This window comes from Rhea americana, unplaced genomic scaffold, assembly GCF_003343005.1.
Source record: "Rhea americana isolate MKP2758 unplaced genomic scaffold, rheAme1 scaffold_81, whole genome shotgun sequence".
Lineage (NCBI taxonomy): Eukaryota > Metazoa > Chordata > Aves > Rheiformes > Rheidae > Rhea > Rhea americana.
In genome coordinates this window covers 2,525,019-2,551,922 of record NW_028186990.1, presented here as the reverse complement: position 1 = coordinate 2,551,922, position 26,904 = coordinate 2,525,019, and the positions used below count along the sequence as shown (strand labels likewise).

Below are 26,904 nucleotides of genomic sequence, written 5' to 3'. Positions count from 1 at the left end.
ATTTACATATTCTGATAGAATGCCTACATGCAGTACAGTATTTCCAGAATACATAAAGTAACAGGAAATCCGTAATTCAACTCTTCTACTTGCCGTCTAGTGATCATTTCATCACTTCCACTATTCTGAGAACAGATCTTTTCTTCATGGGCACAAAAAAGGTACCAAACTCAAAACATATAACCTAAAACCCCTCTCTTCATTAGATACAACTGTAAAGCACGCCACTTTTTAAAGAGATGTCTTAATGAGTCTTCACAAGGTTAATTTTATTTAGAAACCCAAAGGCACAATTAGACTATGCAAATTATACAAACAAACATGCAAAGTTATATGCTAATTGAGAAGCAAATAAGGCTCCAGCAGATTGCCAGCACAGCCGTTGATATTGCGGAGTTTAGTTGTCATCATGCTGTAGGGAGAGGTTTCCTTCTCAAATGGCCACGACATTTATTTTTACAAGGTAGGAATCCATAATATCACTGTAATACCTGTACAAATTCTTCATGACCTCAGGCATGCATCTCAAAAATGATTTGCTTACCTCAAGCCCAACAAGTCTCAAACTCATCAACTCTGAGAATTAAGTCAGAATTAAGCTCAGCTTAGGTTGTTACTCCAATGCTCCCTATTCTTTATTTATTTATTCTTTTAAAATCAGGTGTTTTTACCTCATTCTCTGGAAAGAGACCACAGCCCCTAACTTTGCACATCAGTTCCATACATACAGATAATTGAAGTAGAAATTAATTTATAACCTATTATGCCACCTGTAAGATAACCTTGGAAAATATCAAGCAATAAAACTGGTAGAAATGTTTATCACAGGCTTGTCTATGACTGAGAACTAGACATTTTCCGAAGTCATTCTGCCTTCTCTGAAAAGAAATTTTGAGGACTTCCACTAGAGAATTACAGTACCTCCCTCTATTATATCACAAGCTAAACTGAATATATTTCAGATTACAGATATTAAGTGGAAGTAAAAAAAGATGGAAGTAAAACATTTACAGAAAATTAAGTTTTTTTTTTTTTTTTTTTTTTTAAAAGTCTGCTTTGAGCACCAGGAGTGTCTTGACTATTAATTACATATATAAAACACTTTGAATACTGGCAGCGTTATATTAAGTAGACAGCACTAGAATACTTACGGGGTACACTAATTATAGAAATATAAAGATATTCAAGAACATTACTAAAGGATCTTTGGATAATAATAGAGGAGTTGAATCCAAATATTCAACTGCTTTTTACTGGAACTAGTTTGCCCCACCACCACAACCCCAAAATTATACTACCTAGAGAGCGAGACCTCTACCAGAGTTATTTTTAATTTCCATATCCAGAAAACAATCATTTGAATTGCTAGTTAAAAACAAGCAAACAGTATGCACTCTTTTCTTTCTCTCTTCTTTTTCTCAGTGCAGGCATACCACGAAGTTGCACCACCCACAAAGGTAGTGACTTGTTCCTTCGCAAAAGGAAGTTTACCTTTGCCTCTCAAAAAAATCTCACAAAGACCCGAAGAAGAGAAGGGTAGTGACAAGCATCTGACTTGATGCTAGAGAGCATTTAAGTTCCTACAATTGGCAAAGTATATTAATCAATATAGAGATTACTGGTTGCTTCTGAAGAGTCTCATAAAATATATTAAAAACAGTATGTAAACATATTGAAGTTATTTTTTTCTGCCCAAATACAGCCTTGACTATCTTAAACATGTCATTCTCTGTTGTGTTGAAGGTTCGTCTCGTAAGTTTTCACGTCTTAATGGTTGACTGAAACTTTTCTTATGTTCGGGGCATTTTTAAGGATAGCTTTATTTATGCTAACTCTCAAATGCTTGTAAAAWTAACCAATTCTTACCTTCCTCTCAGAGTATTTCTAGGATTCCTCTCCTCCCCTTACTCATTTTCATGGAACTTGCAGAAAATTGTCTAAATACATTTGCCTGTCAAATTTGGTTGAAATCAACCAAAAGATTGTAAAGTTAATTACTAGACTGGGAATGAAGACACAACATACTTAAGAAGCTTAGTTAAAAGTTAATTCTTTCATGCAGGAAGAGATTCACTTCACATAAAACATTTCTTCAGGCTCAAGTGGAAATATTAGCTTTACACAGAAGAAAATCTGGAGTATATGGATAGAAAACACTGAACGTTAGACAACAAATTCCTATCACGATGATACTGAGTGATACAACAGTTAAATACCAATCTCTTCAATAGACTGGTCCTAAATCACTTTAACACATGCACAGTCAAAAAAACCCAAAGTTGCTAATCACAGCTTCTGCAGAAAAGAAACTTTGAGAGTGCAGTCATCACTTAATGTTTGGGGCAATGACCATAGCATAGTCATAAGCCACCTCTGAACCAGTCATCAAGAAATAGTTTATAAAGAAACCCAAATAAAATATATTGCATTAATCCAGCACACAGATCATAAAGTCATTCATCATGACACTGACTGGAGGCAGTAGTTGTATTATTTTAAAGTTAAAAAGAAATCTCTATTTGTTTTGTTAGTGCTGCTCCCAGGCATACGCTTACTTAGCTTTTATTCAGACAGGGAATGCATATATTGTATAAATAGCTTTCATACATAGTCTTCCTCCTCCTGTGATGTGCATAGCAATCACCTTTCTACTTCGAGGCTTTTATTCACTATGTAGATTACATGTTTTATCTCAACGTGCTTCACTTAATTGTGCACTTGGAACACTTTGGTGGGTATCTCTATAAAAGTTGCTATGCTACCAAAAATAGGGTTTTTTTTTGTTTGTTTGTTTTTTTTTTTTTTAAGTTGCATCAGATTTAAGGGCAGTACTAGACTTAGAAGGAACAGAAAACTAATGTCGCTTTTACATTTCAAAAGCAGAGTAAATCAAAAACTATAGGGCCCTCCACATTTTCATCTTTTTTTAAAAAAAAAACTTTTCTGAGATTCTTTCCCAATCAAACCGCAGCCCAAAAAACAATGACGAAGTATGAACTCCAGGCTTCCTATCGTTGCCTGCAGAAAAAGTAAAACTACACTATCAAACCAGAATAGGAAGCAGTCAGGCAAAATGTTTCCTCATTCCAAAGATACTTAAAAGATACTTTACTTATACCAGATAGCCTCTTAAAAAATAACCTTAAATGGATCAAAAATGGCATCTTTCTGAACAAAAGTAAATACCGGTAGGTTATTATCCAAAGTTCTTGCCTTTCCCTCCTCTGCTGTCGTCAGCTTCTTCCTCTGCTCTCAAGCTGACCATCGCACTTGCCTAGCAAGTGGGCACCTCAATCTAGTAGAAGCTGGTGGTGGAGAGGGCATGACAACTACAAGTACAATATTGCAAAACAGCTAAAAGTAATGCTAGAAAGGCATGGGAATATGAGACTGTCCCTGCTCAGCAGCAATCCACACCTGTACCATTTTTTTTTCAAAAAAAAAAAAAAAAAAAAGGCATCACAGAGCTAGAGGGCCTCATAATGGCACCATGGCTTCCCACAACTGCTGAGACATGGTCAAGTTAACTGCAATCAGAAGAAGGTGCGGAGGAACAAGGCTTCCCCAAAGAGCATGTGCTCCCCTTGCTGTTACATCAAGAGAGCAACTGTGTGGCCTCAGGGTTGGTTCCTCTAGCAGATGCTGAGGAAAATCAACTTGAAAAAGAGGAACAGTTTTCTGTTTGATCAGCCAAATAAACCAGCTATATTTTGATTGCTCGATTGCAAAGCAAAACACTTGGGGACAGCAAGAATTAATGGCCAGACAGCAGACTAGTTGTAAAACTCGTAACATTTATTCACACACAGACAAAAAAAACCAAAAAGGCAAAAAAAGCAACATCACCTTTACTTTCTAAAATACGAAATACTCAGCTTGGTTGGGATCAAGTCCTTATAACAAGAAAAAAAAAAAAGTCTCTCCTATACCATTAATGTCCCCTTTTTTCTTCCAGGTTCTACCTCAGTCAGTCATTTATATGTATATACACACACGTCAAACTAAGTTTACCTGATAGCACATATGCATGTCTTTTGCCCACTGTCACTACGCTTTTATGAAGCAGTATATTCCATGAAGGTAGATTTGGGGGATATAATCTGTCCTTTTTGCAGCAGAAGAGTATTTACACAGTTTATTAACAGTAAGACATTTTCCGGACTTTCACATGTTTTTGTTCTACCTGCTTCCCATTTGATGGCACTTCATTGATCAGTAAGTCCTGAACGACCAGATGATTCTGCAGCAGTATTAAGCCATCCTTGTTTATTTCCTCTAAGATTCGTCAAGTCAAAAGTCAACATAAAGAACAGCGTGCTCCAACAAGTGGCCAATGGCTGGATCGAGCCTACCAGCCGTTCTCATCCTGGGACCTTTTCCAGGAGGCAGGAATGGCTATTAAAGCAGAAGATTGCCTAAGCAGCTCAGCACATCGCACACGCACAACCTCATACAGAGACGGCCTTCCTATGGATACTGAGGAAGGAGTAGAAATGGGGCATGTTGCTGCGTTGGCTGTCCCTAGGCCAACAGTGCCACCTTCTCCAGGTCTGTGGGCTAGGAGCCCTCCCCTTTTTGGCCTCTCTCTCCCTTTCTCACTGCAGCTGCTGTTGCTGCCGGAAAAGAGATGCTGTTGTTTGAATGACAGAGATGGGTCTGCTACCATGTATACAAATATAGGATTAGATAGCACAGAAGAATAAGCTTCTTCTGTCCCCAAAATAAGGTAAGGTTTGGCCCATAGAGAACAACTTACCAAGTAATCTCAAACTCTGCTGAGGACTTCACTTAAACGTACCAAGTCTGATAAAGCAGAAAAACAAAGAACTATGTCCTCTAACATAAACACAGTCAACTCAGGCTTATGAGAACAGTAGCATTGAGACCTCCTATGACCTCAGTGTAATCCAGAAGCTCCAGTTAAATGGTACTGTGAAAACTACATATTTTTTCACTACATATGGATAATAAAACATTCTATTTTTTTTGTATAGAGAGCTCTTTTTCTCCCTAATACCTCCTTTAAATTTATTCTACAATAAGAGCCTCCTTTTTGTCTTGACATGATACAACTTCCATGGCAACTAAAAAAAAAACCCTTCATGCTTATTTTAGAGAAGGTAGGAGATTCATAAGAGAAACTAGAGCAGAGGAAAAAAACTTCCTTCATGACAAGGCTTTATGCACCAATCATTAATGGTGGTTTAAACAAAGACTGTCTCATTTCCTCTCAGTCTATTCAATGGTATTTTAAAATACTGAAATAGCAATTCTGAACATTGGACATCACCTTCACTTCAGCGGTAACTGATTAAGATGTCACACACAAATGAATATTGCTTCACAAAAGGAGCAGCTCACACCAGCAGTCAACAAATGCCACCTACGAAGAGCTCTGCTTCAGTCCTTTTAACAACTGATTACCTTTTGCAATGCACTGTTAGTGACTCCCAACATTCACCATTAATTCAGTCAAAAAGCACACTGGTACAATAGCTTTTCCTGAAAAAAGAAAGGACATACAAATAGAAAGCTTATGCAATGYAGAGTCAGTGCCTTCTTGGTGGCTACACTTTCCCACTATTATTATCCTTTTTTTTTCTTTTTTTTGAGAATTTGAATCAAAAGATTCCTGTCATGAGTATTACAGTATCTGTGATCTTCAACTGTTAGTGAGCTCCAAAATATCCAAAAGAACTATCCAAAACTAACCAAACATCATGATGCAGATATTTGACAGTAATCAGAACATTGAAACCTACTAGTCAGTGCAATAAAAGCACATGCTGCAAAGGGCTATTGTAGTTTGAATAATGCTCTGTTAAGAGTAAAAAATTTGAATATTATACAAAGCAGACAGGGGAGTTTGGAAAAAAAATCAGAATCTAAAAATTATGTTCAAGACATTTACTTTTTCTACCCAAGATATAGCAAAGATCTTAGCTTTGTGTACTGTACCATATCCAGTTGGAATTATCTTTCATCAGTGGGACAACATTAGGTATTAATTTAGTCAAGTAGTACTCRAAGTTACTTGAAATATTAGAAAGGAAAAACTGAACTATCTTTCTATCAGTGTAAACATATTTCATCTAATTATCTTAAAATACATCATAAATATTAAAACCCCAAGGATCCCACATAGCAGGGAAGATTCCCCCCCCCCTTTTTTTTAATTTTTTTAACTTGAAGGTAATATAAGCATCAAAACTCTGCAACTTGAGAAACTGAGGAACATGTGAGCTAGGAAATGTGCTTAAGGTACCATCTGGAGGCAGTACAGGCTGGTGAAAATCTTTGAAGCCCTAAACCCAGTTCTCCGAATGTACTCATAATATCATAGTTAAAAGCGGAATACTAATGTTTTATTTTGTAACCAACCTTTATATTAAGGGTTTTAATTAATTTTGTATTTTGCTTTGCTGCGGAATCTAGTTTCTCCAAGTTTCCCTTGCTGAAAGGGCCTGTCAAAACATAAATTTGCTGCCAAATCAACACTGCAAAAAATTTCATTTAATACATATTCAGTATCTTATTTCTTCACTCCCCATTTAACAGCCTAGTATTTACCTCTAGGAACTAGCTTTCTCTTTTCCTAGCTCTCTTACCTACAATTTTCAACATGTTACATAGCTACTATATTATGTATATAAGTATCCTTAGCCGAACATGTGCAGACCAAGCGAAGGCATGGAACCTTAATGTGGCAAAGAAACAGGAACACCTTAGGGCGTAATTTTGTTCAGGGGAAAAGAGGAAAATCTTGCTAGTACTTATGAAACAAATCCCCTCAAGGAATTTCAGTTGCAACAAAAGTATTCCTCAACAACAATAAATTTAAAATTTGGTGGTGCTGGCTAGATGCCAAGAGTTGCAGCACTCCTGTAAGAGGCAGTAGCTCCCAGTTGCTGGCTCCAAGATCAAAGCTCAGAAACCTGGAAGTCTCTGACTTATGCAGCAGAAAGACAATGCTAAGGCTGTCGGTTTATTCTGCCTCTTTGAAAAGCTACATCTTCTGTCTCTCTCTCCTTTTTTTTTTTCTTTTTTAAACTAGCATAGCAAACTTCTAGTTTGGAAAAGAAAAATCTAACCTCTTTTCATGGCTGCTACAGTTCTACAGCGCTACAAAGGTGTACTCTCCCTACTCATCCAAGTAGCGGCTTCCATTCTTTCATTTCTGCATATCTTCAAATTTAATCAGAATCCTGATGAATAAACATGTTGCTCTCCAAGATCTACATGCAAAACTAAGTTTTAAATTATGAATGAATTGGAACAGCATTCCTAGACTCTCCGTTACTTCCACAATATAATTAAACTACATTGAAAGATGACAGCTACAAATGCATTCTGTTTCTTTCATGCGAAAAGCAACCATGTACTTGAATACTGTTGGTGGATTCGACCTGAGTTTCATAGTACCGAAGGAAGCTCAGGCTGTTTTTAAGTTTTATAATGACAGGCTCTCCATTCTGAAAAGAAACAAAGTAATTGGAACTATGTCAACTTCCTAAGAGGACAATTCTTTACCTTGTGATGTAATTTCCCTCAGTTGCTGTTAAACAGCACATTAAATAAGATATTTATTGTATAAGGTCAACCAGTCTTTCCAAACAGCTGACACTCCATCAAACTGAACAAGAGTTCAGAAAAAATACTCATTTCCTCTCCTTCGCACATGAGTATTATCAATCAGTATAGACTCGCTACAGAACGACAGGCAGCAAGAGATTGATTCTCAGGAAGAGAGTTCGGAAGTGCTGCATCCTTTCTCAATAGCTGCCAATTCAGATTTACCTCGAATTAAACCGTGATGAGACTCCTCAAAACAGCAGAGCATGCTGTGCCAGAGTTTACTTAACATTCTAGGCTTCAAGAAGCTAGATGGGATTTTTTTTTTTTTTAACGTTAATTGAAAGGTAATTTAACAGAGCCTTCATCTGAACACTCAGGGAAGGGCGTTTCCAAACTATTTTAAATTTCAGAATGTCCCATTCCACAGCAAAAACACATGAKAACCTGTTTCTACTACAAATTTAAGTTTTGACACTCAAATGCAGCTCCGTACTACACAGMCAGTTTACAATCCCAACTTACATTACACCTATAGAAGACTTAGAGTCACAGAAATTTTGAAAGGGCAAAAATTTTCTTTCCAGAACACTGTAAATAGAAAACAGGCTTTTTTGGTAATGTAAACTTAAACTACCTTTTCAAGTCTAACAGTCAAAAGACTTTATGCATGCTAAACATTTGTTTCTGCTCACTGGAAGTATCAATTCTACAAGCAGTCTAGCTAGCATGTTTTTTTCCCTCTGTCTTTGAGTCTCTATAGCAGTACCATATACCCCAGCTCATCACCTTGTGTTAGCAAAAAACTTATTTTGCATTTCTAGTACTAACTGCCACAAGGTGGTATGCAGCTTCCTATCCCAATTCCCACTTCAAAAGTCCTTCTACTCTCTCTATTCAGTTATAAGTAGAACACACACAAATGCTGCTCCTCAAGTCAAAAATGCTAATTTTGGAAAAAGAAGCTATATATATTTAGTCCATCATCCGCCTTAATCACTCAGTGACTCACTACCTAAAAATCAGAGTTGTCTAGAGGCCCTTTATCCCAGTATTTTCCAAGTAGACCTCACTAAAGTGTTTTAAAGGACCCTGTAAGCTGGTAGTAGCTGTTACTATTTTTTAAACAATGCATTTCAAGCAAACAATTTAGTGAGGTACTCTACTCTAGCACTGTGTCAATCTCTTCAAGTTCTTAATATCAAACACTAAAACAGTTGGATTTTTCTTTTTTTTTTTAAATGAAGATGCGTTTGGTTTCTTTTTCCTTTCTCAAACTTGATAAGTGATTTCAAACAAGTTTTAAGAGTTATCCCTCTCATTAAAAAAAAATACTGATCACTATTCTGATCAGCTAAAAGAACCGATACCTGGATGTATTGAACTGCTTGCCAGTGTTAGAGTAGGGAAAAAAAAAAAAAGAGAGAGAGAGAGAATTCATCAATTGCACTATTGAATGAGTTCATTATTTATAGAGAAAAATGCGCATCTTATTCAATAAAAGCAATATGAAAGGAAAGCGCATCTTCAGTGGCACAACAAACTAAGCAGTTAAGAGTTCAGGATTTCTTCTTTATATTTAAAGAATCTTATATGGCTTCTCAAACACTTTGGAGCTGGGAGTTTCAGATATTCACATTCTTCCTAAAAAGTCTCAGTTTCTTCCCTGCTTTAATTAGAACACACACACACACACAAAATCAGCTGAGTTCAATACTCTCTAGATTTTAATTATGCTCTAGATTAAGAAACAGAACTATTATAATATTTGTGCATTTAGTAAAACATGATCGTAAAGGGAATTCCTTTCTCTCTGAAAAAGATGTCACAAACACTATGCTCTGCATATTCTCAGAACTGAAGTCATCCCTACAAATCACACATGAAACCCACATCTCAAAGCCCAATAATGTTGATGTTAAATGCTGTTGTCTCTGACATATGGGCTGCAGACAACTGTTTTGAGAATATTTCAAGGATATTCCTCTTCAGTCTGACTAGATAATCAACCTTATTTTATTATAACCACCCTATTTTTGTTGCAATCTACATACACGTAGCGTGTGTTAGTAAATTCGTTTTTTCTATTCATTTTTACTCCATCAATACCATCTGAGACACCTAAGCCAACACAAGCATCACGGACTTGCAAAGTCAAACGAAATGCCAATCTCTGCCTAAAGTCTTGAGGTTATTCTACTTGAACACTGCACTTTTTCAAATTGTTCTTTTCTACTTACAAGCATTAATACATAACTGAATGACAAAACAGTAAGTCCATTTACGTTAAGATTTCTCTTTGCCTGTTTTGACTTTTCTCTCAAGAAGCAGTTACTCCAATAATCCTTTGCAATTGCAACCAGGCAGGTGTCTCTCTAACTGTAATGTTGCTGTCATAGATGTTCACCCACAAGTTRCACCATTTATAGGCTAAAGAATATGTGGAATGTATATATAAATTCCAGAACTCTTCTTTTCCTACTAAATCTTTCTCTGATTTCCTGAGTTTTCCCAAACACTTTAATGGGTTATTCCCCTAAGTTTGTTCTCCTCTTCCCCTGAGTCATCTTCTCCATGATAGCACTGCAATAGAAGTGAGTGTGCATGTGTTTGGGGAGCAAGGAGAGTGCGCTAGGCAATATATCAAAAAAAAAGTCGAATAAAAATGTCTCTTCTCTCATCCTTTCCCTCTAAAGCCTGAATTATCTAGAAGAAGCAAACACACAGGAAACAAGGTTTAATCGTAAAAGCTGTCATCGGGTTATGAAATTAATCTGTCTTTCTTGTCATTAGCTACAGAGGCAGTCTACACTTCTCCGTAATTTCTGTGTTTTAAAAATTTGGATCACCTAACTTGACTAAATGGGGTCATCTTATGCAAGGCTATCACCYACTGGTTTTCATTTACAATGATACAAATGATCACTCAAAAATTAGCCTATAATTATCATGTGCTTATTATGCATGGGAATCTGGGTACAGAAGGAACACTGCTTCAGGCCCACTATTCAGTGGAAGAGTCAAACTCGACCTTATGAAAGGGTCATCACTTACACTAACTATACAGAGAATCTCAGCCCCAGCAGGTTCAAATTAGTTCAAATTACAACACATTCACAGAGCTCTTAAAGATACAAGCAAGTTAAATGCATCTATTTCTCATATTTATTCAGACAGCTTTATTATAAATCTTTTCTTAATAACCATTTACGTATTTTGGTTTTAAAATTTCATGTGTATCAATAGGAAAAGCATTTCTTAAGACACACAATTGTTTTTAAAGAGAAGTTCTGTACTCAGCAGAACTTTGTTTATTCCAAAGCCCATTTACACAACAGCTTACAAAATTCCAAAAAGCCTACAATAAACCTTTCTCTTTTCTTTCTATTCAAGTGCGACATTTGGATAACTTTGCTTCTACAAGTTTGTGCGGTAAGCACAATACTTTGTAAATAATAGGCATAACATAATGCTTCAATTGCAAATGGTATCTTTCTGTTTCAATAAAACAACCTGGGCACAATGGAAGAGCAGGAAACCTCTGTATCAGGGAACTGCTGAAAAAGAAACCCCAATTTCTCAAAAAATATACCTTATATAGAGAAAGCAAGCACCACAGCAATGTTTCACTATTAATCAGGTACAACAATTTCCTAAAGTGATAATTCAAAGTCTGTAATTCAATGATCACTGCTGAAACGTGTTTCACTACTACCAATTCATTTAACAACAATATAGCAAGGAATGATAGTTGAGGTCGCCATGAAAATACCCTCATGTAGCATGAATATTGGCAGTTAATAAGAATTGAAAATTTTTGTGCAACCAGGGCCTTACATCTGATGACTAAACTCAAAGAACGTTAGAGAACACTTCGGCTCCACTGTGTGAAATGAAGTGTTTCTTTCCCAACAAGAAAAAAATGTATTTTCATTGTCACAACACTTCTAGCAAGTGTATATGAAAAAGGAGATTTCATGCCAAAGTCAGCTGTTTAATCAGATAAAGAAGGTTTTCCTATTTCCCATTGTATAGATCGAGTTGGCTACAAGAGCCACATGCAGATTCAAGGAGCACATTTTTCCGCCAGTTCTGTATGATTTGATCAATAGCAAAGCAGGAGGACTGCTGGGTAATGTGAATCAGAGCTGCAGAAAAAGTGAGCCAGGCAGCCTGCTACAGTCAAGATAACCATGTCATCCCAGCACCCTATAGCACTCCCAATCTGAGACTGTATCACAGGGCAGAATCACTCATCTTCATTCACAAACTGGTCATGGAGGTTTTCACATGACTCAAATGCAGTATCTGTCTTCCAAAACTCACCTACAAGGATTTAAATACATGCTTGGGAGGCTGGCCCAAGATTCTCCAAATTACTCATATCAAAATATTAAATTTTAAACCCATATTACTTTGTAGAATTCTACGTAGAAATTACTATATAGGTCTTCGAAAGATATGTAGGAATTTACAAAGCCAATAAAATCCTGTCCTTCAAAAACTATTAGAGGTGTCTCTGCCTGTGATGCTGTTCCATGCAGACTGGAGGTTTCAAAGGATTGGTGGATTAGGTCACTTGATATTTAAAATTATGACAGATGAACTGGTTGATAGATCAATAGATCAGAAAGGATCCCTGAGCAAGTTCAAGTTTAAAAGCTCAGCTTTTTACCAAGCACTATCCTTGAAATACCTTGGGGTTCCCAGCCTTCTAACCTTTCTTAAGTAGTAGGCAGCTATTCAAGCCTTCCCTAAGTCCTCTTTCACACGTTCTGATGGCTGAAAAACATTACTACTGTATCGCCCTAACACTTGTTCCAGCTACTTAACCTAAGTTTATTTCTAGAAAGAGAACCAAGAAATAACACACACAGATCATAGTCAGATCTTGGAGAAAACACTCTGAAATGTCTTGAAGAGCAACCAAATTCGTTCCTGGCTTGTGAAACAGGCCCTGCAAAGTGACCTCCTCAACTGTTACAGCTCTTTTCACTTGAATCCCTTCAGACTGGATGACCTGCAGATGAAGTCTTCAAAGCTGCAGCCCAAGCATCAAACCAACATCATTAGCCTAACACAAACAAACTCAAGCCACCATTCATCACTATATAATGAAATGCAAGTAAATTCCTTCACCACATTTCTACACTTTCACGCAATAATAGCATTTGTAGTAAYTTAAAAGATAGGTTCCAGTCTGTCTTGCGTAAACAAAGCACACAGTGCCTAACTCACGTTACAGACTTCTAATGTACTAGCTTATTCTGGGCTTTTAAGTAGCAGGAACAGTGTTAAATGGAAGCAATTCTGATTAGCTTATTTATTTTCTGGGTCCCGGTGGGCAAGAACTAGAACATAATCCATCCTCATCAAAGCACCTGGAGTAGAATTAGAAGAGTACTGAAAAAAAAAAAAAAAAAAAAAAAAAAAAAAAAAAAAAAAAAAAAAAAAAAAAAAAAAAAAAAAAAAAAAAAAAAAAAAAAAAAAAAACTTATGATTCCTCTCATCCCATTCTTTCAAATATGTTTGAAGAAACAGCAGCATATTCCTTTCTGATCTATACTGCAGGTAGGCCATAGGCTCATCCATTCATAAAGAGAGAAAGGGAACTCACCCATTAAAACTTAAGAAGTTGTTTTTTTCCATTCCACATTCCCCCCCCCTTATTTTATTTTATTTACAAACTGAGATTTTGTAGAAGTAACAATTTTTCCAAAGCATCCTGAAAAATTTCCTATACTCCATTTCAGTTCCTCAGAAAGGCTTTCATTGCCAAGACACCTGCAGTCCAAAGCTTTCAATTCCATATACATTCAGTTTGGTATTAATTGCCATAACACTATTTCTAAACTCAGCACTAATTCACGCAAACACGGCTGAGAATCTAATGGTATAATCTCTATGTGCCTGAAAAGTTAAGAGTTCTGAGTTATCAATTTTTCACATAATGTCAGTTCATTATTRGAAAGCTGCTATTCCTTTTACTAGCTTAATGTTTGGGAATGAACAGCAAAAAGAAGAAAATACCTACCTTACAGCAGGCTATTCCAGGGATCATATAAACCTAGTCTACACACTGAAAGCTTAGCAATCACATCATATCAGCACTACTGATATGTTGTGCTCCAAGCACACAGGCATTATAGCAAAAACAAAAATGCTTGCACTAGTTGAGGAAGCATTTAGAGATAGTAATACAAACTACCCTAGCAATAGCATATTTATGCTGTTTGAAGAAAAAATACAAATTCTAAGCACAGCTTTTACCAGCATAAATCAGCAAAGCTGTTAGCATAGGACCTGTACTTAGGTAATGTGAAGCAACAGTACCTGTAACAGTGTTTTGTAGCTTGCTCCCCATTAGTAGCTCATTGCAAAAATGTCTCAATCATGTATTTTTAACTCTAGTTCCAGCATTCCAAAATTCAATTTTCATGATCACTTATAGATGACAAAATACAAAAGCTATTTTTCCTTCTCTGCAGAAAGACAGCTACAGCTTTAATTTTCCTTTTWAAGTTTTTTTTCATCTTCCATGTGYGCTGTCCATTACATTCTTCCCTTTGGTAGTGGGTACTTTTAAGGTTCTCATCTTTATTCAGAAAGGGAAAGGTGTGAAGAGGTCATTTAATTCTAACCTCACCTACATAGATATGTTTGCTCAATACCATTTAACACAAATCATCACTGAAATATAAGAGAGAAGAAAAAACAGCACATCCTACCTTTTCTCCTTTTATTGTAGAGGATTTCAGCACACTTATAATAACAATTTTAGGTCTTATCTGTACACAGGAACTACTTCAGCCAAACCAAGCCAAGGGTGAAGAACATTTTCCTTGCTGAGCCAACAGAGGCCTTACAAAAATACCTGGCATACCACTTCACCACACTTAGCATTATTCACTGATGACTTAAAAAGTCAGATGACCCACACATCTCAGGCAACCTCTGAGTTAAGCCAGTAGGCCAGCTCTAAATAGATACATAATTATGTCAACAACAACAACAAAAAAAAACGCACATCAGGTAAACTAGATTTTTTTTTTTTAAGTAACATTTTTACTGGGGCTAAATTTGGAAGAAGTCGTATCACTAAAGAGAAAAAAATCTGCAAAAATGCTAAATGTTTTCCCTTGACTATCAGAAGGCAGGGAAGACCGGGCAATGGAGTATGAGCTGAACACAGCTAGCTCTGCTACTTGTGAAATGGAGGTACAGGGCTCAGTGATAAATGGAAGTGCTCAGAGAGCAGAAAGGACCATTTCCAATGGCTGATTGGCAGGAAGTTTCCTGGTACAATTTGCAGGTCGACAAACCTTTGAAATGAGACTAAGAAGTAACATTTTACCTGCTCCAGGAAAGCAAAGGACTAAAAAAGGCAAGCTAGAACTGGAGAAATTCTTCTGGGAGAACAGACAGAACAGGCCGCTACTATTCTCAGTTTTAAAGTACACGGTTTCCTGTCAGATGAAGAAAATCATGCCCGAGTTACACACACACACACACAAAAAAAAAGCATTTTCTTCTTCACTCCTAACACATCAGCAAACTTTGGGGGTTAGTAAGGATGAAACGGGTCCAGATAAAATGCAAGATCTGTCTCCCAGACTTCACGCAAACAGCAATTAGGTTTAATTTCACAGAGAACTCTGGGTTAATTAGTCTTTGTCATTTAATAAACAAGTCCCCAAAGCATACCTAGATGCTTACTGGCCTGCTAATAAGATCAGAAGAAAACTGAATAAAAATAAAAGTGCACCGCAGTGAAGTCACTGCCTTGAATCCATGACATCATCACTGTTGCCGCGGCGACGAGCTCGTCTCAAGCGCAGAATACTGCCTCTGCTGCAGAATCAAGGAGCACCTGTGCTGCCACAAAAGAAATGTTCTTATTCAAACACAAATCTCTTCCACCACACAGGAAATAAGATATTACTGTAGGTAAATTGCCTTTTCAATACCTCTTATTTTGTTCCCCCAGTGTGAGACTTTTTAACACTCAGGCACATAAAAAGAGGCCTGATAATGCACAGACAGGTGATAAAAAGGGGTCTAATTGAAAAACTGGTATTTTTCTTCTGCAGTGTTCATCAATTTTTCCTGGTACAGAATAATTCTTATATTTATGCTTTCCTCTCCTACACGTATGATTGCAGTCATATACAACAAACCTCTTTAAGAGATGAAACACAGGGCAAAAACTCCCCAAAAAACCCATCTTCCAGTTCCTATTTCAATAAGCAAGAGAGATAAGTGTCAAACCGTCGCACAGCAGAACTAATTGATACAGAACATATTCCACATTTAGAGTCTACAGCTCCTTTTGTTTAAGGGATTTTCCCCCAGCAGGGCCTTCACATACCAGTCATCTATGTTYTTCACGCACTTGCTAAAAAACATAATGCATCAAATCTGCAGGGCTCTAAGAACAGCCTGTGAGTAGTCTCCTTGTAAATAAAAGCTTCATCCCTTTTCCCCTGAACAGCCCTCTTTTACATGAGGAATATCTGCTAACCCTAGCCCCCAAGCTTCAAAAAAAAAAATCTTCTCAGAAAAAGCTACAAGATTATTAGGTCAGAATTAGGTTCCTGACTAATAGTTAAGCATTTAATGCATAAATGCCATGTGTGATGTTGCAGTATCAACTATTTGCTAAAATAAATCATTTAGTATTATGTAACACATGAAGGAAATAGCGCCCCAAAATTAGTTTTTTCAGGCTAACTTGCTGAATAAAAAAGTCCAAATAATATCAAATATTATGTTTCATAGTTCATACAAGATATGTTGGTATCTTAAAAGATGAGAGATGATTAACACAGAAGTAATTCTGTTACAGCAAATTTTAACAAACAGAGCATACTAAAGTATATTTATTTGTTACCTCAGTGGCTCTTAAAGAACAATCCATAAACCACTGCTGGACTAAGGGGACACTTCCACACATCCATATGTAATTAGTCACTCTGCCTAAACACTTTCAGTATGCTTTGACGTTTTTCTTTCAGCTTTTCAAGAAAGAAAATTGTCCTAGTTACCAGTTAAACAGCAGCACCATATATATGCACTGGCCCTGTGCCTTTGTTGGACACTTTCTCAATTGCCATCAAGTACACTGATTACACCAAAACCAAAGACCACAAGTACTGAAGTAATCTGCCCCTTAAGTCCCCACTCTCTTTATAAAGACTGCCTCAACAAGTGAGTATTAGACAAAGTAGAGAATATAAACAAATGATAACATGAGAAGCTTCGGATAGAGATGATAGATAGACTGCTGTATCCTATATGTTTGTCTTCAATGCTCTCCTGATACTTTTCCACATAATCAAGAATGATAGCCACTGCTTGAAGACGGCCTTCTGAAAATCCCTACTTTAATTAACACAATATTTAATTCACAATATGAAGTGTGCTCAAGAAATAATATACTGTAATAGACTACATATTCTAAGAAAGTTGAGTGTGCCAATCCATTCTCTGCCACTAAAAGATAAAGGGAGGTACATGTTTTCCAGATGTTTTTAACAGTCTTGGGAACAGATGATGCATTTTGTGATAATAACTTGCATACACAAACATATATCCAAATATACCAAATATATTTAACWCAATTGCCATAAACAGAGCAAACTGAAACAAGTTGATAAAAGCTTGGAACAGTAGACATCCCATGATAAAAAAAATTCCCTCAAGCAAGTTACATATCAGAAATGCACCAGATTCCTCAGTTTCTCTATAATTGAGTAAAAATTTCTAACAGTGTATCCGTTATGCAATTCATAGAAGTATTTGTGATGTAAATATACAAAACAAATGCCAACAACAGTCCCTTTCTCATTAGCAAATACAGCATTTCTGGCTCAAACCCACACAATATGAAATCACCACTTTGATAAATAATGAAAAGGTACAACTGCACCAGMATTTAATTTCATTTTTGAAAGACTGACAGATTTAACTGATCACCTTAAGCAACTAAAAACTAATGTGTCTTCTCCCAGCACACAGAAAATTACAGATTGTCTCAACAATTTGGCGAGCTTTTTATGTAAGTTTAAAATGAACTTGTTGGATTAGGTTTTTCCCAACAACAGCCCTTCTGTTAAATCCAACCTCTGTTTATGTTAACAGCAGATATGAGGAATGAGAAAACAGAACTGCTGGCACATTTTTGTACATTTTGTCTTTTGTTATTCATTTATCAGTATTACAACAGAGGCAATCATTGCATATCTGCAGATCCTAGTACAAAATTTCCAAGTACCCACAAGAACGGCAAACCTGACTAGAGACACCACAACCCACAGAAACATTACCTGTTACTCCTCCTTTCTCCAGTAAACCAAGCCTATGATATTCAAGATGCAACACAACTATTCCCTTTATGCCTTTACCTTACGCAACATACTGCAAATTTTCTACCTTTGCAGAGTTTATCATCCACAGTTACAGAAAACTCAAGTTCATAAGCACTTAAACACAACGCTATTTCCTTTAAACTTCATCGTTTGTTTAGTTACATTTACTACAGATATTATTAAAATGTGTTACAAGACGTGCCTGGATCCTTCTTTAATTTTAACTACCACATTGAGAACAATAATCATGAAGTGTTTTTTTTCCAACACAGGCACATCTAAATCAGGAAGTTTTACGGCAYTGGGCTTTAGCCAGACCTTAGTACGTTTGGAACAAGTCCTTTCTGCACCACAGAACTGAACCATATAAGGCACAACCATGCTGCAACCAAGTTCCACAACAAATTTAAATCATATTGCTACRAAACAGGGTGTTTTTATCTCGGAACCTTGAGAGGTTACATTCTTCATGATGCCATTGTCTCCCACCGCCACCAGAAAAGGAACAGCCTGGACAGTAAAACAAACCCCAGAATTATGCAGACTTCCACACTCCCTGACTGTAGAATAACTTGAAAACATGTAAGACCCTCAGTGATCTTTAYAGCAATAGGAAATTCACCTGTGGATCCCTTCCATGAAGTGGCAACGGAGGCTGAATTTTTACTGCCCACCCTTCTTATTTACACCTTGCCTTCACAAGGCAAGGCAGTAATAGGAGATTCAGTTCTCTAGGTGCCTGTAGGGTATAAGCAATTAGTAGGACAGAGCAGGAACAACCCTCAACTGTTAATGTGCTTTCTTTTTTTGTTTGAAAGATGGCAGAATAAAAAACCCAACATACTGGCTCATGCCAAAAATATCTACTTGACCACCCTCCAACAGCAGTCAACAGCAAACATCTGGGAAAGACTGTAAAAATAGGGCCAGTATAGTGATAGTTCCTTTGATTATATTCTTAAATACCAGGACTTTGCAGCTCAGTGCTCTCCAGAGTCAGAGGTAAAGAATAGTATGCAACAGACTGCTTAGCCCCTTGTACAGTCTCACACAGGAAGTACAAGCAGCAGAGGTTAGTTTAAGAACAGAAATATGAAAAATGTATCTGCAACTTTAGAAGATACCCAGTTTTGCAAAACTGGGTAAAATCAATCTTAGAAACTGTTCGAGTTTCTAGTTTACACTATTTCCTCTGAGAGCTTTAGGAAAAAAAAAAGTCAGCACTACAACTGTGCTATTATTTCAACAGAACAGTTTTACCTAGTGCTGCTTTCTAGAGCAGTGCTTGGCTGAATTCGGTAAGACAGTGGTGCAGCCTGGCAGCTGACGGCATCTTCTTGACTTTGGCACGCTCACCCTAACCAAAGAGAAGCTGCACTGGCAGTAAAATAAGAGTTGGATAAAGGTTAGCACTGATTGATTCAAATGACTTGCCACGTGAGACAGCGTGACCGATTCTGAGATAGAAGCTACTAGACCTTGGAGCAGACATACAGAAGTGTAAGTCCTCATCTGTGTAAGTCCTCATCTGTTTTGTAAAACACTTCTAAGTTCCTAAATTTAGCTAGCTCTCTTGCCGTAAGATGTACAAAGTAACTATATTGTGACTGAAACGGAACAGCAAGATGATCCGGCCCTGGTTAAGATAAATGATTAGTAAATTCTATGTTTCACTTGGGATAATGGAAATACTCATAATAATTTATGTTGTGTATTCTGGATCAACACAAATTCAATTAAAAAAAAAGTACCAGAGGAAAGCTACATACTTCCAATGCTGAGACCAAACATCTTCATTCAGAAACAAAATTACAAGTAAAAGGTTACTGCTTCCTCTCCTACCCTCCAGTTTTTCCAGTGGATCCCACTCCATTTCTGCCAGAATCTAGCACACAGTTTTACACAGGTTTCATCCAAACAGACAAGAGCCCAGAAAGTGACAGCCCAACGCTCTTCCTGAACATGTCCCCACTTCTTTTTGGCAGCAGCCCACCCTTAAATTGGATTAAGCTTAACACGAACTGTACCCTCAGGTATAATGACGAAGCAATTCAGACAAAGCCTCACTCAAACATTTCAGTCAAAATTATCTGGGCTAGTTTAGGTCAGTCTTTGCTAACCCAGCTAATTTTAACTGAAATTCATAAGATAGTGGGTCTGCCTGTGCAGGTACTAATACATGCAAGGGAACAAGAAACTCCAACAGAGCCATCGCGACAGTCAGAAGCAATAATGCCTTCTACTAGTACACTCAGAGCTAGAAGAAACAGTCTGCAGCCAGAGCTTTCTGGTCCTCTTTCCAAAGTGTGTGCATGCATGCAGGTGCATACGAAGGCACTGAAGGGYGTGGCGGGGGGAAACATTCCTGCAAGAGTCTGGAAGGAAGGGAGGCAGCACTTCCTGCAATTCCTTAAAAATAAGGAAATACAACTAACGATTTAAACCTATATTTGAAAACCCCAATAAATGTGGTATCTCTGCAGGTATTAAAGTCCAACAGATAATAAAAGGAATTATGAATAAATATAATCAGAAAGACATCTCTGTAACAGGATTCCTGGAAGAAACTCAATTCACGTTTCTCCTTCAATAGAACATATTAATTAGGAATACAGAAATGACTGATTCAAATGTCTGAGTCATTTCTACCTTTATTCACCATATACTCCTCCCCTTTGGCTATATTCAAATAGTATAAAGCTGCTACTTTACACTGGTATGGCCAGGCACAAATTACTAAGTCACATGGTATTTTCAAATAAAACTGAATCATCAGAAGGACAAAGAGAACACATAGTGAAGGAGTTCACTGCAAAAGAAAAAAGGATGGTGGCTTCTTAACAGCCTTTAAGTCTTAAAGAAAAGGCAAGAGAGAAGAAAAAATATCCTGCAGCTTTGTTCAACAAGTTTTTGTACGTTTATGTTAAGTCTTTGACTGTATTTCCTATTTTAGTATCTTAGTCGCTCATATTTTCTTTTCCAAAAATTCATGTCATACCATGCAGTGTCAAATATGGTCTTTTATAAAGATATCTATATATTACTACTCTCTAACCAGGCAAATCTGATTTCTGGGGAAAAAGGGAACGATGAGCAAAAGGCTTCTTTGACACTGTCACAATTTGTAGAAAAGGTAAATCTATCTCAGAGCGATCATGTTAAATGGCTAAAGCTACCCAGCAACTACTCTTAGGCTATTTTTTTTTAAGTTTGCTTTACAGAGATCACTGAGAAATTTAGCTGAAGTAACAGCATCTGTAACTTCCTAGGTACTTTTGCCAATATGTACTTTTGAACCACAGTCTTTTTTTAAGAGGTGTCTCACTGTAAGCAGCACTAAAAGGGAACCAATTAAAGGTCAAGCTACAATTTTTAGTTAAGAATTTCTGTCACGGCTACCATTAATGCAATCATACCTGTGGTAGCACAAACCAAGCCAAATTTTCAGCATATATTGGTTTGTAAGCTACTCTTCTTCCCACATGCTGTTTCAGCACTAGCTTCAGTGATCTATGCACGGACTGCTGCTAGGATTGGAGGTCCTGCGTCTTGCCTATGGCCATACATTCCCATCATTTCCCTTGTGCCAGAACCATTTTAGATCAGCTTGAGTTCATCAACTCAATCGACTGTGGTTTCACAGTGGTTTGTGTTCATCTAAAAGTGAAGCTATACTATGTAACTAAGCTAACCAAAACGCTTGCTGCTGCTTCTGAAAAGAGGAAGCCTCACTCCTCTTCCTTCTTTCTCCTTCCTCCACTTTCACTCACACATTCTACCCTTCTCTTGCACCGGCTGTACCACTCCTTAAAGGCTTTGTTGAGCCAATTTCAGCTTATGAGCAGATGATCTAAAAAGCTCTAGGGCTAGTTTTCCACCAGATTAGCAAGTTAAACTAGAGCATACAGGAAATCAATGAGTGCCAGGACTGGTGCCAAGTTAAGTGGCAGGATCACATGGCTGAGAGCATGACTCTCCATTTCTGGCAACAGGAAAGCCATCAAGATATAATGAAATTATGAGGAGACTCAAGTCAACACGTGTGCTTCTTGTCCCCTTCCTTGATTGGTACTGCTATTTGTCTAATCTCATTGTGAGCCAGTACAGAGAGCTAAACCAACAACAACAACAAAAAACCCCTATTCATTATTTTTGGCAACGCTTGTTTTCTGTCAATTTAATTCCCTGAASTAGATCAGCAAGGGAATCAGGCAAGCATCTGCACCAGTGCAGGGAAGAGTGCAAGAACACACAGGGAGAGGAAGGCAGATTCAGGCTGATTTAAACTGTCATTGAACTGCATACCCTACAGCAGATCTACATCACACTGTAGTTAGAACTGACAGTAATCTGAGCCTTTACAACGAGGCCCCCGTGGCTGAAGAGGGTGCACAAACAGTACCAACAGTGAAACATCCTAAGAAAAGTCTAGCCTGGACACAAGCTTGTGATTCTCCTGCTTTTGCGTGTAACTTTACAACACCTTAATTCCTCAAAACACTACAGAATATTAGCTACCTATTCCCCAAGCAATACCACTGTGAAAATGTTCTCTATCATTCCCATTACATGGACGTAGCCCAAGATTGCAAAGCAAGCAGAACTGGTGACAATCCCAGGATTGGAACCCTGTAAATCCTCTATACCAAACTAACACCTCACCACTCAACTGTACAGTTTAACCTTAAAGTAATTCAGTTAGCTAGCATCAGTCTATAGAAACTTTTTGCAAAGGCTCTGTAATGCACTATAGAGGTGCATAGTTTATAATACCTCAGTATTAGAACATTGAAGTATTATAATGTTAACAATTGTGGATATTTGCTAGCCAGTTGTGAAATCAAGAACTAGAGAAAGGAATAATACTGAGATCATAAGTAATCATTTTTKTTTCTAGGGATAAAAATAAGCATGCACATAATGTAAGGATTTATTCACACATTTAAAGAAGTTCAATGCAAAGAATCATAGAAAAGAAAGTACATTTATGAACATAATTTTCTCAGTTTAGCAATTGTTAGGTGTAGTTTCAAGTAAAATACAAGTAATTATTTATTATACACCATCCAAGACCAGCATTTCTCCTTAAATCTATCAGTTCTCCCTTCACATCTGCCACACACAGTCCAACAAATCCCACTTAACTTGCCCTGTATTGCAATGCAGTGCAATAGGAAAAGGGGTGGGAAAATTTGTCATTGCAGAAGTGAATCTCTGCAGTAGTAAACAGCCAGCACTGTAAGTCTATCCAGCAACATGAGACAGTCTCTCATTCACATGATACTGAGTGCCCAAACCAAGCATATCAAATTTGGGACATTCATGCAATACTTAATTGTGTTCAACCTCTTCTTTTGACAACTGCTTTATTACAGAGATTGAAAATATGTATGTGATAAAAGAYAGTCATTTACCAGAGCTATCACTGATTCTCTCAAGATAAAAATAATAAAATCACGAGTGTAAGTAACTGAGGCTGCCTAATTGTCAGTTGTATAAAATAGCAAGATGATTGTTCTTTGGGACACAGCAATTTGAAGAGAGTAGAAAACACTTAGAAAAGAAAAAAAAGGATGAGAATTAATACACTAAATATGCACATTAAAACGGTGTAATCTTTTTTGAAGTCTTTAGCTCCACAGGGACCAAAATTTGAGGCAAACAAATGAAAACTTACTGCATGTTAAAAACAGTAACTACTGCAAGTTGTCCAAAAATCAGCCATGAAAACCAGCACTTCTGTGGAAGAGATTAACACCATTTAACAGAAGTTGTTTGAGAAATCAACCAAACAAAAACATTCTGGACAACATGGACAAAACATTTACCTCAAACTTCCTTGCATCCTTGAAAATTTGAATATAATGAAAACAGCAAAAACGTGCTACTTTAAGTGTGAGATTGTCCACTTGAATTTGATTAAGATGCCTTAAGTAACAACAGTGTTCAGAACCTTATTTTCCAGGGAATATAGATTTTACATTATTAAGAAACAGACCAAAAGCAGGAATGACACTGTTCTTCACACAGCAAAAAAGACTTCTAACACAGAATATGTGGGTGCTACATAGGTTTAATGACAGATTGAGTTGAAGGTTAGCTCACTGATTCTGTCAACTGAGGCAGCTCTAGACATCATCACTACTACTTAGTAAGTCGAGCATTCGGGAGCTATTTATGCTCTACATCAGGAAGTCATTGTAACAGTTATTTGCTTGAGTTATTACTGCAGGCTGATCTTAGAGAAAAACATTAGTGACAGCAAAACTGAGATTTTTCCTCTTAGGATGACAGAGGGAGAAGCTCAAACTCTTTCCCCTTCTTTGTAGGAAGTGTGGAGTAGGCTCTAGCTCCTACAGTTGTGAAGGTACCATACTGATGCACATCTTGATTCTGACTGACGCGCAGCAGCCTGGCTACTGATACAGTTTAATCTATTTTCCAACCAACAGTTAAATTAATACGTTTTGGTGAATTTCATGGGGTGGAGGGAAAAGAGAAGAAGGCAGAGAGCCACCTGGATAACTCAGCAGAGGCAGTTAGACAGGGGAACTATTTCATGGGGAGGACAAGGTTTCCTCCTTCTCCCTAATAAATAAATAAATAAATAAAAATACACATGCTCAGACAACAGCCAAAATAGCAGAATGTAGTCCCCTTGTAACAATTAAGCAGCACTARAAGAACAGTAGCGCAGAGTCCTCCCTCTTCATCACAGCCAGGAAGTCCACAGGGGAGAAAAATAATTCTTTTATTCTCCCACCACTGATAGGGAAGGCCCAAGATGAGACTTGAAATTCATAAAACACCCACCAGTGAGAAACTGACACCCAAGTCCTTACTCAAGACAGAGAAGTAATACCCTGACACTAGTCCTAGCACCTTCCAAAAAGTGAAAATGAAGGCAGGATTTGGAAAAAGGGGCTTCTCACTCACGTGTCACCCACAGACTTCATTGGTGAAGATATTCTTCTATCTGTATTGAGTTGGATGTTCCAGTAAAATTTTAAGCTACAACACAGGCACACAAATATCTGTTTGAGAGGAATACATATGTGTTTTGGCATGTAAATAACTGAATTCAGGGTCACAATCCCCAGTTCAGCCATATGATTACACAAGGCCACTGTCCATTAATCTATTTTATAAAAATTACTAAAACATCACTGAGAATGAAATTTTGTTCGCAAGATGCAATGTACGTTTTTATCATGCTGGATAAAAYATCTACAGTCTCAGCAGTGGTTAAATTGCTGCTATAAAGGAAATTGTCCTCAGATAAATGGTTTCCCTATGAGAAGGTTTCAGTGCTACACCTCACCCCAGGTCAATAAATCAAATTAACTGCACCTTGTCCTCTGGCCAATGACATCATCGGCTTGACCACATCTTGTGAAGCGAGTGCAAAAACATATGCTATTTAAGGCATGAAATCATATTACTGCTTTTTGTCCAGCCAGCCTTGTGCTGCTGGTCTATGAAACAGTCAGTCACCTGAACAGTCTCATTACCGCTTCTACAGATCTTTTCTTATAGTATTTAAGGCCTGTCTTCACCAAGGGTGAAGAAAAAGGATAATCTGTGTTGTTATTTTTGAAATCAAACTGTTTTTCATCAGCTGCAGTCTAGTATTTCGTGACAAATTAAGTTTGGAATTAAACTACAAAATATGCTGGCTGCACGTGAATATAAACTCTCTTCCTAGCCACGCTTCAAAGATGTTTACATGCTAATCTGGCACAGCTACTTTAAAAGTACCCTGCTGTTTGGTCTTTTTTTCTCCACAGAGTGAAAACAACGGTCATTAATGAAAATTTACAGTTTTATCTGAAAGCCATACCCGCATAAACAATTTTTTAAAAATTGCTGCCTCTTTCTAAAAAAGTAGTCTGTCTTCTTTCTAAGTAGCCTAATATCTGGTTTGAAGCAAAATTACTCCAGAYAATTTCAGGAGACTAATTTCAATTTTCACTTGGTGAACTTATGATGCAAACACACACACACACACAAAAAAAAAAACTTATCTTGCTTTCTAGACCCTGCACTGCCTAGTAGCATCTTCTGTCTTGGAAGCCAAATCTAAATGAAAAAAAAAAACTCAGAATGGTCAAAGATACAAACATTGACAAAAGCATCTGACAAACAGCACTGTTAAACTGCATCCAGAGTAAGCAAAAAGAAGGTGAATAAGATTATCTTCAATGTATTCAATTCTGTTTGTGTTCAGAGGAAGGAGGAAAGCTGTTTAGATTTTGAGTGTGTCTTCTACAGCTCTCTCAGTGCCAGGAAACGTAAATTAGAAACAACTCTCCTTTAACGAAAAGAATCAAGGACAAAGGGACCAAAAATGCCCAAGCCTCTGAAGAGCAGATATGAAAGGAACAGCTTTACAGTCTTGAGTTGCTATAAATTAAAAATAAGCTTCTTATTTAAAAGACATGAGTGTTTGAGAATCTATGAGCAGATCTGATGCTGCTCAAGCCCCAGGAGGGTTTTGTTTTTGCTGGCAGGGGTGGAGTGGGGATGAGGGGGGTCATTTTGGTTATTAGTAAATAAATCAAGCGGCAGAGAGTGAGGCCTAGGCGCCTGCCAGAGCAGCCAGGGCCTAGCTCTCCCCCCTCCTCTCCTCACACAGCCTGGGTTTGATCTCGGGGCCCTGTGGGTTGCCAAGAAAATTTTTAAAAAGCGAGAGAGCGAGAAAGAAGAATCATATTGAACCACAAAAGCACATGGGGCGAATGTAAAATATAAACACGGCGTTGGGCTCTGAGTGGCTGTTATTAAAGGTCTGAATTACTAAACATGAGAGGCGGGGAAAGCCAGGCGGCCATTTCAATAATATAAACCTCCCCGAATTAGACATTATTCAAATGAGAAAGAGAGAGGGAGAGCGCGAGCGAGCCGGCCGCGGGACCCGCTCCCCGGCGCGCCGGGCGGCGGCCGCGGGAGCAGGGCAGAGGCCGCC

General features: G+C 37.6%; 1 protein-coding gene across 3 annotated transcripts in view; it reads right to left on the bottom strand.

Moving 5' to 3' along the window:
* Positions 1–23,675, bottom strand: part of POU2F1 (POU class 2 homeobox 1) — a 116,812-nt gene extending 93,137 nt beyond the window's left edge. For all 3 annotated transcript variants that reach the window (XM_085323035.1, XM_085323036.1, XM_085323038.1), the window contains exon 1: positions 23,617–23,675. The gene's annotated coding sequence lies outside the window, so the exon portion shown is untranslated. The remainder of the gene's footprint in view (positions 1–23,616) is intronic.
* Between the last annotated feature and the right edge of the window lie 3,229 nt (positions 23,676–26,904).